At 45.1% G+C, this 13,438-nt stretch overlaps 1 protein-coding gene across 1 annotated transcript in view; it reads left to right on the top strand.

Moving 5' to 3' along the window:
- The window catches only part of RASSF3 (Ras association domain family member 3), an 88,132-nt gene that overhangs the window by 17,375 nt on the left and 57,319 nt on the right, over nucleotides 1-13,438 (top strand). The gene's annotated exons all lie outside the window — the stretch shown is intronic.

The following is a 13,438-nucleotide window of genomic DNA, read 5'->3' as shown; positions in this document are numbered from 1 at the left end:
GGGAACCGTGGCTGGGGCTGTCCATCAGCAGTACCATGGAGCACCTGGCAGTGAGCGGGACAACCCAACTACTGCGTGCTGCTGAACAGAGTGCTGTGGGACTGCAAATGGAGCTAAGGGCTTGGCTGTTTGTGACCTTTAAAAGATGCTTCTGGTTTTGACTGGGATTGGTGATAGTGTCATCACGCCTCTCTGCCCATAATTTCACATTTCCTTGCTGAAATTCCCCTGGCAGCTTCAGTTTGTCATGATGTACCCCCTCACTTAGATCACCACATTGCTTCTCACCTTGTATTTCACCCTCAGTGCCAGGGCCTTCTCCCTGCCCTCCTTAGGGAAGCATGAGAATCAAAGAAGCATGAGCATAAAAGCAGCATGAGACTGCAGGGATGTAGGGATGGATTCTCCATGAAGGAGGTTCATGCAGTGATAATGAACCTTTAGCACTCCGATAAAAGCTGCATTCTGCTAATTAGCTCTCACCTTCATACTTTTCCAGATCATTTACCTTTTGTCATCCATAACCCAGTGTCCACCCACACTGAATCAAGTGTTAAGCCGCTGGACAGACATTCACCTGAACCAGTAGAAATTTCTAAGAGGGCATCAAAATGTCTCCGTGCCCTTTCTGAGCTGGCTGAGCGTGCGGCAGACTGGCACAGACCTTTCTCTGGGAAAAAGCCAAATCTGTTTTCTTTGCAAAATTATTCTGGCATTCTACAGATGAAGTGTAGAATGTAGTATTTTAATTAAGACTTGGAGCTTTGGAAGCAAGTCTTTCAGTTGTCCTCACTTAACTTATTTTGGTCTGTACCAGTAGGTGGTCTTATAGTATACAAACTCAGTTCACTTTCAAATTAAACTGCTTCCTGAAGTCTCTATGAAGGGGCACTGTGGTGTGTTCCAGCCTATGATGGCCATTTAGCCCACAGGAACGGACTGAGATTGTCCTAAAGAAAACCTCTGAAGCCTTTACATTGATGACTCTAGCTTCTCAGTGCCAATTGCTTCGCTTTATGTAGTTGCTCATATTGCACCACAGGATTTGTTAACGTAGGTGTAAGATGTTTGTCACAGAACAGCTCTCAGTGAGGAGCACACTGATAAGTGCTCTAGTGAAGCCTGCTTTTGCTTTATCTAAATTATGACTTCGAAAATCACATGGTATGCAAAACCAGTTGATTTTGCATCACGCTATGTTAGCAAAATGCATATCTGCAAAGAACACACATGTATTTGGGAATATCTCAGCCACACAGTGAGCATCAACTGAAAACGTGATGATATTACAGAGAGCTGCTGGAACTCGGTGGCATTTATGGAGAGGAATCCTTTACTAACAAGCTGTGTAGTCTTGGCAGGGACTGGAGCACTTTGGTGCACCCACCAGTGGTCAGATAGGTTCACACTGTGGAATACAGACAAACTGCTTGACTTGGTTAATTAGCCCTTGGAGCTCAAAAACCTGAAGTTTGCTGTCCTTTCTGTATGTGGTTATATATATACACATATATTTCATTATAAAAAGGTATAGGAAATTCAATTACATAGCTATTTGGAGAGATCAGTAAAGCTGCGAAAATGAAGCTCACAATTTCACACCTACTGCAATTACCTGATGACAGAAATATATGGCTCAGGTAAAAAGGGGATGGTGTCTAGCTAATTCTCCGGCCTTAAATATTTCCTTCTCAAAGACATTCCCTGAAGAGATTAAAACTGAAAAGCGGGATTAAAGCTCTCTGTGATCTCACAACAGCACACTTGGGAAAAGCAGTGAGAGAGCTGTCAGTGTCCTCCAGAAGTGAGCAGAAGGGATGAGCAGAGCCCTTCCAGCACACCTCTCCTCTGCTGGTCACAGCAGTGGCACCTCCTGCCTGCTGCTCCAAGGGCCTCAGAAAGCCCGAGCGTGAAACCATTAAGTGGACTTCAATTTTCCCTGTTTTTTTGTTTTTTGTTTTCAGTCAGACCCATTTAAAACAAAACGTGTGAGCCATGGGGTGAGCCATGGGTACAATTTCTCCTTCATGAAGTCTTGCCTTCAGAGTGCTCCCACTCCACCCATAAGACAGAGGATGGGGTGATGTTTGTACAAGACCATAAGCACTTGGTAAGGTATGGAAAGAGACATGGGATGTCTGAAATGACTAGCATAATAACATCCTCAGTGTGGCTTCATACTGCATGAATCGTCTGTGGAGAAAAGGGAGAGTGCAAGAATGGAAACTTCTGGGCCTGGGTGGGCACTGAGGCTGCCACTAAACGTAACTGGAACTGAAAGTAGTTTCAGTTCTTTCTACTCAGAGAGGTGAGACAGTCTGACATCTCTGCGGAAAAATATCCCCTTTGGGAAGAGAAGAAACAGTGCAGAGCAAAATATCCCTGTGCAGATGTGTTTGGCTCTTGATTAATAACGAAAGCTACCATTGAGTTACTGATTGCTCTCCCATACTCGCTGTTTGTATGCTGTCGAGTGTGCATGTTTTTTATGGTTTGTATATTTAAGATCTCTATTAAACCTAATTATGCTTGGTAGTAGTTGAAAGGAAAAGAGGAAAACTGAGTGTTTTGGCAGGCAGAGCGTAGTTTCATTTTTGCCAGTGACTGGGACTGATTTCAAACCTGGAGCTGATTTCAGTTCCAGTTGTGTGCATTGCTCAAGCTGCTTTTAAAGAAATCCATTTCACATAAATTAAAGCCATGATAAAGTATATAAGCTAGGAATTGGTCCCAAACTTTCAAAGCAAAAAAATTTAAGAGGTATCCACAGCAATTCTCTGCAGCCTTCCTTCACAGTGTATTGCTATATGGCTTTGCACAGTGCTGACTATAAATGATAATGTGTATGTATATATAAAACATAAATTGCAACATTTTAAGAAGTCTAATTTCCTGTATCAGATATTTAAACTTCTTTAATAGCCTCTAGAGTAGGTATCATGAGTATGCAGCAGGTATCCTCTGGGACAGGTATCCACCAGGTGTTTCAGGGCAGGCTACATAAACTCTTGGGTCAACAATAACTGAGGCAGTTGTTAAATACTTCAAGTAGGACAAAGGCAACAGATGTACTGAAGAAGATTTTTTTTTTTTTTTAATTAAAAGTGGATCTTGGACCTTAGGGATTTTTTTTTTAAGTATCATTTCCCACAGGAAATGTCCCATTTTTGCAGACATCATTGGCTTTATATCTTTTGATGACGGACAAAAGGCATTAAAACCCATTGAGTTTTCTTCTCTCACCATCAGTGTTCTCCAGCAGAGGGCAGGGAGCAGGGTGTGATGCAGCCCCTCCACCCACAGCTGCTCCCAGCCCTGGGCTCCTCCAGTAGCTGTATTCTCGTGCTGCTATCAGAACAACTCTTACAGTCCGCAGCTGCCTCCCTGCCCATCTCCTAAAGAACTGCTCTGAAAAAAAAAAAAAAAAAAAGCACCAGAAAGCACATTATTGTGTATAGACAAATAATTCTGACCATCTCTTTCCAGCCTGTGGGTGGGAGGTGTTCCATCCCTTGCCGGAGAGAGATGTCCTGTTGAAACTGCCGTGGCTTCAGGTTTCTTGGAGATATCTTCCTCTCCCATGTGGTATTTTTATTTTGTCAGAATTTGAGACTTTTTTGTGTAGTTGCCTGGGATTCCAGATGCCTGACATAGAGCTTCCAGAGCCTGGCAGCTCTGCTTTACCTAGCTCTCCAGGCAACCAGAAAGCCTGGATATCTATGCACAATGTCAGCCCCATTTGGAGCTAACAGTAAAGGCTGGATGGGGCACGCAGTGAGTGGACAGACCTGTGTCATCATAGCACCAAATGACATATTAGAGAAATTCAGATGGGACACAGGGCGGAATTTAGCCTGATGGCACTTCATGGGAATTAACAGCCCACGGAAGAAACATTTTTTTTCCTCAAATTCCATTTTTAATCCTTGAATAATAATACACAGGCCTGACCTTTCAGACAGAAAGGTAGCATGTTCTCTGTTCAGGGCACACAGGGCTGAAATCCAGAGATCAATTCTTGGTTGTTTAGCAACCAGATCAACTCCATTCAAACCGCTCTGGCTTCCTAGCTGCATGAAAAAGAAGCAGACAAGGCTTCACATTACAGGCAAAAACTGCTCTTAGACCAGAGGAACATTTCAAGTGAACTTCTGATTTTTGCATGGTTATGTGTGTCATATTTGAACCCTTTGTACAATCTCAGGAAACAACACACATTACAAATTTAAGTAATATAGGCTTGCACGTCCCATGTGTTCAGGTGGTTTGCTGATATTCAATTGAAGTGCCATCGCCTAATCTTGCTGGAGAAAAAGCTGCAAGAGAACCAATCTTGTGAGGCATTGTTTTATGTGTTGTGTACATGATGTAAAGTGCTATAGACACACACCAGCACCAGGGGTGGCCAGGCTCTGCCTGAGCAAGCAGGGGAAGCTGGTAGCAGCTGAGGGTGCTGTGGGTTGTGCCAATGATGGCTTGCAGCAAGGAAATCTGAGCACAGTTTCTTTGTTATCTTTTGGGTAATTATTCAACATGCAGATCGGGCCAGTGATCACCAGGAGGGTTGTTTTTTATGGGGCATGTGTAGGCAAGTGGGTTTTGGCTGCTTGCTCTGAAACGGGCGTGATTGAAGAGAGGTATTTTGCTGTTGTCACAGAATCACAAAATGATTGAGGCTGGGAAGGACCTCTGGAGTGCCTTTGCTCTACCCTCTGCCCAGCAGGGCCACCAGAGCAGGATGCCCAGGCCCACATCCAGGTGGCTTCTGAAGATCTTCATGGAGGAGACCCCACAGCCTCACGTAGGGGTCTCATCAGTGAGCATGATGGTATCTGCAAGGTGCCTGTTTGCTTGGTGATAAAGCACTGTCTGTGATAGTGCCTTGATCAATCATCAAAACTTGAGGAATGAGAGCAAATGCACACTGGCTGGGAAAGTTGTGAATGTGGGTGTTGATGGCAGCTCCCATGAGTCTGCCCCTCTGCAGAGGCCTACACTGATTATTTCTTGAACAAACTTGTGAAGTAGATGACAGACAGACAGCTGAACTTATTCACCTGGAAATGAACTGGAGTGGCAGTCACTTTCAGCCCTCCTTTCATGAGCTGCCTGACTATTTATTTCATATCCATAAAAATATATGGATGTATACTCACGTACCTCAACCAAAATGAAGTTATCAGGAGCACAGCAGCCATGTCAGCACTGTCTTAACCTATTAATCCTCTGGGGTGATTGTTTTTCATAGAGGTTTCAAAGAAATATTTCATATCACAGGCATTTTAGTGTGCTTATTCACCAGGCTCATTTTATTTCACATTTGAGAGTTCAGGAAGGAAGCTGGGCTGGAATAATGATTGCAGATTGCTTAATTCACCCCACATGGATCTGCCCTAAGCAAACAACAAGATGGCAGGAAGGTTGATCAGAGAAAAAAGACAGAACTGTTATGATGCTTGCATCTAATTTTCTCATCCAAATTGACATAAATATTTTTGGAGCTTCATTTTCTCTCTCTCCCTCCCTCCTTCCCCTCTCTTCTAACAATATCAGGCTTCTTTTGTTGACTTATGGTATTATTTGGAAATTTACAGAGAAGAGATTACTGCTGCCTTTTGACTCAGTGCAGGAAAGGCATGATGCAAAACCTTCCCCGGTGGGGAAGGAAGGTGGGGAGCGGTTTTTGATTATTTTCAGTGATAACATTGCTGGATGAAGATATGAAAATATTTGTTCCCAGTCTTTGATCCAAGTGGTTTGCCAACCAGCAGCCCCACAGACTGATGTCAGGAAAACAGGTAGAGAATGGAGCCTATGTTGTTCTGAGGCAGTCCTTTGCTTCCCAGAGAGCAGGGAGTCAAACAAGAGGAGATAGTGTTGTTCTTCACTGATGGTGGCTTCCTCTGTGTGAGGACTCTGCCTAAAAGCTGCCCTTGAGGCTCGTCCTTGGTGGCTGACTCTCAGCATTTGGTCTGTCTGGAGTCCTTCTCCTCTCCTGCTCTTCTCACCAAACTACGTGCAGAGGAGCCCACCTTTGTAAGCTCAGTTTCTCCCCAACTTGGTGTATGTTATCAGTAGTGGTCCCTGTTCTTCCAAGAATCATATTGTACAGTGAAGCTCCATTTTCATCTGTGCTGTCTCACAGGAAATGTGGATAAGAACTTACATACTCCCTCTTAACTGCAAATAATGTGTATGAATGCATGAAAATTCAGTGGTGTACTAACATTAGTGCTTCAGTGTACTTACTGGGAAGGAGGAAACTGTGACCAGTTACTATGTCATTTAAAGGCAATGACAAGTCATACTGAACTTGTGGGGAGAAGTCCTTTTGTTCCTACCCAAACCATAAAGGAGTAGTTGGCTTTCCTGGAGTGAAAACATACTGACTTATTGTCATAACTGTGGGGGGCCTCAACCAATAATCATTTTGTTTTTATTGAACCTGCTCAACCTATTTAACCTGAGCCTCCAATCCTGCTGCATAGCTTTCAGTCTTGCACCTCTGGTTCCTGTGACCAGATTGTCTACTGCAATAAAAAGAAGCAGCCCAGATGAGAAAGACTGTAGTGTTTCTTCTAAGCACAGAGCTTGAACTACAAAATGCAGACTCCCAAAAGCTTTTTAGTTCTGATTTGCTCTAAAAAGAATATGCTTGTAATCAGTTCTTCAGTTTATATTTCCTCAAATGTTTATTTCACAAAAAGCAACACTTTGAAAATGAGATAAAGCTTTATCATCACTTCATTCAAGATAAACATTTTATATAATGGATGGAATATTCTGGATCAGATTTTTGTTCCAAGGGTCACTTCACATTGATCACCTTTAAGCTGTGACCTTCAGATTTCTTCAGACTCTTGCTTCTTTTGTATCTACGCTCGTTTTGGCTTGCCAAGAAAAGAAATTCACATACCACTTGGAAGAAAAAAGGAAGAAAATGAGAGCTTGCACACAGTTGGCAAATAAAGTTGAGATCTCTTTTATTAAGCATATCTTCTGTGTACTGTCTCAGCAAACAGTTCATGTCGCTTTCATTGTGGGATCCCTAGAGTTCTTCGAGCGTATACACTACAACCAGTGCCATGAGCCAACGGACAGCAGCAAATCCCTATTTAAAGCATTTTGCCCACTAATGTGCTACAGTCAGCTGAATAGCCGGATAAAATCATTTGCTTCGCCTAAATCGTATCCTGTGCTTCTCCACCTCGTTCTCTGCCATTGCTTACAAGTGCATGTGTGGCCGTGGTCAGTTCCTTTTCAGGTTTTGTCTTTTCTGATGGAGTTTGTTTACAGCAAGATAAGTACAGTCATTGATTATTTTGCTTTACAATCCTGAATGAGAACAAAGCAGTGGTGATAGTTACCATGGGGCAGCAGGATGAGGTCAGCATCCTGTCTAGGGCTGATCTCACCTAACTGATTTCATGATGGAATTATGCTGTCTTGATTTCCCTGAAGTTTTATGTCACTGCAACCTTATCAGACAATTTTACAACATTTTTCTTTAAGGAAAACTGGTATATAGTAAAGCTGACCACTGCTGTGACATCTCCCATCGCTCCTGAATTTGTAGTTAGAGGAACATGTAGTTAGGCTCTCAGTACACACTGTGCATTTTCCATTTGCAAAGTTCTCTCCATGCAACCTTCCTTTTGCCATCCTAACGAGTGTTTTCCTTTAAATAACCTTGGAGAGATTTCTTTATCTGCATATATGACTAATCAGCAAGGACTTATGATTATTATAAAGCAATTTGTTGGAGGTAGGAATTAGAGCATGAAACTGGGACTGAGGAAACCAGATTTGCAGTCCTTGCTGTACTAATGACTGATTAGATATGGCCTTCAGCAAGTCAATTTGGCCTCAGTTTTCAGATGTGCTGATTTAATTTTTAGTCTCTCGCCTCCAGCTTTCTTTTCTTCCTTATTCCAGGAGGAGGGAGGTGCTTATGGTATGCAAACCTGGTATTTTGCTCTACCTCAAAAATATCTCGGGCCAGGGAGTCAGAAGTAGAAAATGTTTTGGACATGGTGATGTTGTGATTAATGTTCCTTGCCTATCTGCTGCTCCGGACCTCACAGAGAACAAACTCTTTGTTGCGAAATACTGTGGGCAAATAAATGCAGTGTGTGGCACGCCTGTGTGTCAGCAGCAAGCAGAGGTCTCTTCTGAGAACTTGATTGTTTCCAAATTCATTCCTGCTTTACCCATACTTCTGAAATCAAGTACTGCAGAGTGATTCGTCACAGAATATTCCTGAGTTTATCAAAGAATCTGTAATCTGAGGAAGGAATGCAAGGATGAAGATATGATAAGCTGGAAGGTAACTCAGTACAAGAGTGGGAAAGGAGTAAGATCTCTAGCTGCTGCATTTGTGACTTACAATCTTACAGAGCTCTTTATGTTTTCCCCCGCAACTAGGGACAGGAACAATTTCTTGGTCCGAACAAATACAAAAAATAAGTTTTGGAAATACCTAGAAGCCTTATTTCCAGCTGTAAACAGGTATTACTGTCTGTCTAAGAAGTGTCCCTAGCATTATTTGTTAAGTAGATCCTAACTTTGTGGCAGCAGATGCACACTTCTCTTCCCTTCTTCTGAAACAGGCTGGGCCTCTTCTTCATCACAGCCTGCTCCAACCCCTGCACACCAGCCTTCTTTCTAGCAGAAAGCTGCCCTGGGTGCTGGGACAGGAGAGAGAAGAGATTTTTGCTTGAGGAGAAAGTAAAAGAGAGAAACAGAAAAACAAAAGGGATACAGACAAAAGCCTTGTGGACTTTTCCCTCTTCTGTTCATCTCCTGTGACACAGACTGGATCTTTGCAGTCATTGAATGTCTTTGCAGTCTTTGCAGCGAAGAATCATTGCATTGTAGGAGACAGTGAAAAATGAGATGTGGGGTCCAACGTAGTTGATGAGAGCAGTGGTTAGCTACATCAGGTTCAGATTCAATAACAGTTTGTAAATAGTTACAAATCGTCTTTTTTTCTTCTTTCTGTTTTTTTTCTCAGCTCACATTTTTGAGCCTCCTGTAGATTACATTTGCCTGCTGGACACTCAGCACTGTGTGCCCTGGAGCACTCCTGGCACTGGGATCAGGATCTGCCCTGCATCCTGATCCAGACAGAGAGGTCAGCAGAGATGGCGCCTCTGAGGCAAGGGGAATGTGCCTGCCCAGATCCCACCCGTCCCCAGGCCACCCTAACTAACATTAGTTGGCATTTGTCCCTAATACCGAGGACTGAGGAAACATTTCATAGATGAGTCCTTTAGACCGTGCTAAAGCAAAATGCTTATGCACTTGGAGCAGTATTTCCTGGTCATTCCACACTCTTCCTCACACTTTTCATTTCTTTTAAGTCACCTGTGGGTTTTGGCTGCAATTAAGAAGGAAAAATGTTCTGGCAGTTCTGCTGCTCAGATTTGGCAGTTTCGCCCATTACTTCCAGTAATTATCTTCATGTCACAGCTACTCCCTCAGTGCCAGCTTTAGGAAAACCTTCCACCTTTCTGGTGTTTTAATGAGGAAGTGGATTCTTTAGGAAATTGCTTGTCTGCAAGAACAACCCCTTCTTTGTAAGCTCTCTTGCTGCAGTCTTTTGGAAAATATGCTGATGTGAAAGTGCTCTCCGTGGCCGACCTGCTGGCAGGATGCTGGGGGCAGCGGGTGCTGTGTTCCCTGCAGGGCGGCTGCGGATGCTGTCAGCTGGCTGAGCCACAGCAGGCAAACCTCTGCCAGCCTCCCAAAAAAGCAGATGCTGATGCAGAAGTCAGGGCTGCGATGACAAGGACTGCTGCCCCCTGAGCAGTGCGGGGTCTGTGGCAGCAGATTGCTTCCAGGATGTGGATGTGACATTCCTGGGGAAGGCTCTCGTTGCTGGGGTGTCCATAAGACCCTTTTAAAAGGTTTGGCAGAGTTTTCCTAAGATCATTTAAAAGCAGGTCTTTGAAACAGTTTTCAAGAAGACTCCCAGACCCAAACAAGAAGGTGGTGGATGCAGCATGCATGCAGCAAAGAGCATGCTCTCTCTAGTGTTACTCTGCCATGGCATTACCTTCAGTGGTGTTTCTGATTTATTTTGAAGTCTGCAGACTGCATGCTCACTGATCGCTTTCTGTCCTTGCAGTACAACCTGTTTTTCAGTTATCCCATAACTTGCTAACTTGGCCACATCAAGTGAGGAGAGGAGCACCCGCAGTGTTGAGCTCCCTGTGCACATGGGCTGTAGACACAACTGCAGTCGTGAGCTGCACAGGCACAGCCCTTGTGGCAGTGTGTGGCTGGCTCCTCTCCGGTCCTGGCACTGCAGGCACTGAGCACAGGTGGAGGACATGGAGGTTTTAACAGTTGGTGTTAGTGGGTTTGCCTTTGCCACCCAAGCAGATCTGCAGTGCAGGTGGCACACGGCAGCAGGCAGTGTTCCTGGCTCCTTGGGCAGTGCTTTGTGCCACGGAGTGTTTTGTGCTCCTCTCCCACAGTGTGGTTTCCAGTTCCTGACTGTGCCACTCTGCACTGGTGTCACTGAGCAGTGTCCATACGTCACAGCTTGCTGTCCTCTTGGGAAGCTCCATTTCGCCCCACGGGATGGCTCAGCGAGTGAAGCAGCTGCTCTGCTGGGGCAGATTTCAGCCTGGTGCTATGAAAATAAAACATAGCAAAATTGGTTCCAGTTTATCTAACAATCTGTGCCCTAAATTGAGGCCGTTCAGCAGCTGCTTCATCAACAGCTGAGCTGTCTCTGCAGGGGAACCAGGACCCCCTGGGAAGGGGCAGAGTAGATGGGCAGCCAAGGGCAGGAATAGCTGCTGGTGCCCAACCTGTGTCTCCCGCTGCTGTGGCTGAGGGGCACCGCTTGGCATGGTGAAGAAAACGAGTTGTGGATGATATCTCAGTGAGCTTGTACAGAGCGTTTCTATGTCAGTAGCTGAAAAGAAAACATGTAGAAACAAAGTGTTCAAATGTTGGTGGAAAACAGCTATATTTAGCTGCTCTAAAAATTGCCCAGTGCAAGGCATAGAGGAAATGTCTGTGGCAGCCTACACCCCTATGGTTTCACCTGTTGCGGTGCTTCTTGAGCCTTGAAATGTCTGTAAAATAAGCAGCAAAGCAGCTAAAGCTTCCCCAGAAGAAGTGCCAGCAAACTAAGCTCACTTGTTGAAGCAGCCGTTGCTGAACTATGAATTGACCTTGAGCTGTGTTGATTTACTGTAATTCAAACCATCTGCACTCTGAAACAATTAAAGCCTTCAGATCTCCGAGGAGTTTCCTTCCTCTGATTATAACTTATGTGCTGTGGTAGGACACGGGGCTAAACAGCCAGTCAGCATGGAGCTCCGTGCCTGCCTCTTTATGGCACAGCGCACAGTGCCGCTCCATTTCAAGCTGGCTTTCAAGTGGAGAGCACAGAGCATATGCTCTGCACTGGATTCTGGAGTCAGAGGCTGCAAACAGCCTGGGCTGGACACATCTGCTGCACCTCCTCCCCCAGCTCTGCCTTGAAGATTAGGCAGGGGATCGGACTCGATGATCCCCAGAGGTCCCTTCCAACCCCTATGATTTTGAGATTCTGGGACTTGGTAGGGGCTTCTGTAAGATAGGGGCCACTGTGCAGAGGTGGTGCAGAGCTCTGACGGGCTCCCCAGCAAAGCCCTGGTTCACACATCTCACCTGGAGCCTCCTCTTTTCTGACAGTGGTGTGTCTGTAACGCTTCTGCGCCTCAAACCCTGACCGTGCTTGAAGAGAAAGGATGGGATAACAATTACAGATCTGCTTCTGACTTGGTCTCCTTTACCACTGAGATTTTATATTGGTCTCCAGGAGCTCAGAGCTTACAACTCTCTACATCCTTAAAAATCAATCTATGGCCATGACCTCCAAGTTTGGACTTCGCTGTAGTGAGAAAATACCAGCTGCTGTCTCTGTAGGATTGCTCCAGAATTTGTCACAGCCCGCAGCTGGCAACACTGAAAGCACTGCAGTGTAAATCTTCTTTTTGCAAGTTCTTCCTCCATTTCTCTCCATCCAAATGATAACAGCATAGAAGTTGGGAAGCCTCCCTTTTCAAATCACAGTGGAGAATAGTTTATCCGCAAATCATGAATAGGAAATATATTTTGGAAGAAAAATGTGCTTCTTTTCCGACTTTGGAAAGCAAGTTTAACAATGTAAGCATTCGCAATGACCGTAGCATTTAATTAATTAACTAGTTTGCTTTTACAGCTAAGTAACCAGTAGCTGCAGCAGAGCCTCTGAGCCAGCTGTTACTGTGCCAGACCTCCGTTGCAGGCAGTGAACCTGGCCTCCAAGCAGGAGGAGCAGAGCAGCTCTGCTCCCTGTTTCTCAGCACTGTCCCCCCCGCGGACAGGCTGTCTCCCTGCAGACACCAGATGTGATGCCTACCACAGAGGGCAGGCTGTGGGCAGTGCTCCTGGGAGAGGTGTCCCACTGCCACCTCAGAGTGGTTTCTGGGGCTGATGACCCCTGAGCACATCTGGTTTGTTTGGAAGGGGATGCGTGGATTCACTGTAAAAGAGGGCCCAGCAGTGAAGTGAGGTGTAAAACAGACTGTCAGAGCACCTGACCCTGGGACAGAGTGGGGAAGATGAATTATTTGATAGTGTAGGTTCAGCTCCTATAAATTCTATGTTGTCTTATGCATATTATCTATAAAAGGCTATCTATCAACAACCAGACACACGTGTATCAAATGCCAGATTTATGGTTTCCTTTGTGACCTTGGTACTGACCTGTGTCTGAACAGTGCTGGAGACCAGGGGAGCAGTGAGGGTCTGGGCCAGGTCCTGCACACAGGGCTGTGGGGTTGTGGACAGACATGAAGGAGGCATTGCCTAGCTGAGGAACGCTTGTCTTTGGGGCCAACACATGTCCCCTAAGTGTTGTTTTTTTCTTTACAGCATCACTGTTTTCTGTTTATGGAAAAGATAACAGCAAGCAACCCCACGTATTCCACATGAGTGCAGGGCCCAGGCCCTGACCTCTTCACCCACAGCCCGACCAGATGCAGCAGCAGGAGAAAGCATAAAGAGCTTTTTTCCCTTGGGCTGGGAAGCTGCTCCTGCAAATGCAGCTTCTTTGTTCTGGTCATCTTTTTTTCTCTTCTTCTTTTTTTTTCCTCCCCAAAAGTACTGCTGCTGCTTCTCATGACATGTGGGGAGAGGAGAGCAGGAGCTGCACGAAGCCTCTCCCCAGTGCATGGGGTGGGCTTCTCGGGGTGAAGGACACCCACTTCCTCCATCCCCTTCCTTCCCACCATGAATGAAGGCAGGAGGCTGACTTTGCATCAGATGAGTTATGGATTCATGCTGAGTACATCATTCCATGGTTTTGAAAGAAAAAAATGAAGCACTGTATTTTCCTTTTTTCCTTTTCTGTTTTCTAGCTCTCCAGCGTGTTCTCAGCCCTGATGCATATGCT

The sequence above is a fragment of the Cyrtonyx montezumae genome, unplaced genomic scaffold (genome assembly GCF_038088225.1).
Source record: "Cyrtonyx montezumae isolate F1298 unplaced genomic scaffold, pur_monq_1.0 scaffold_3, whole genome shotgun sequence".
Taxonomy (NCBI): domain Eukaryota; kingdom Metazoa; phylum Chordata; class Aves; order Galliformes; family Odontophoridae; genus Cyrtonyx; species Cyrtonyx montezumae.
Note: the sequence above shows the minus strand (reverse complement) of the source record. Positions and strands in the feature narration are given on the sequence as shown.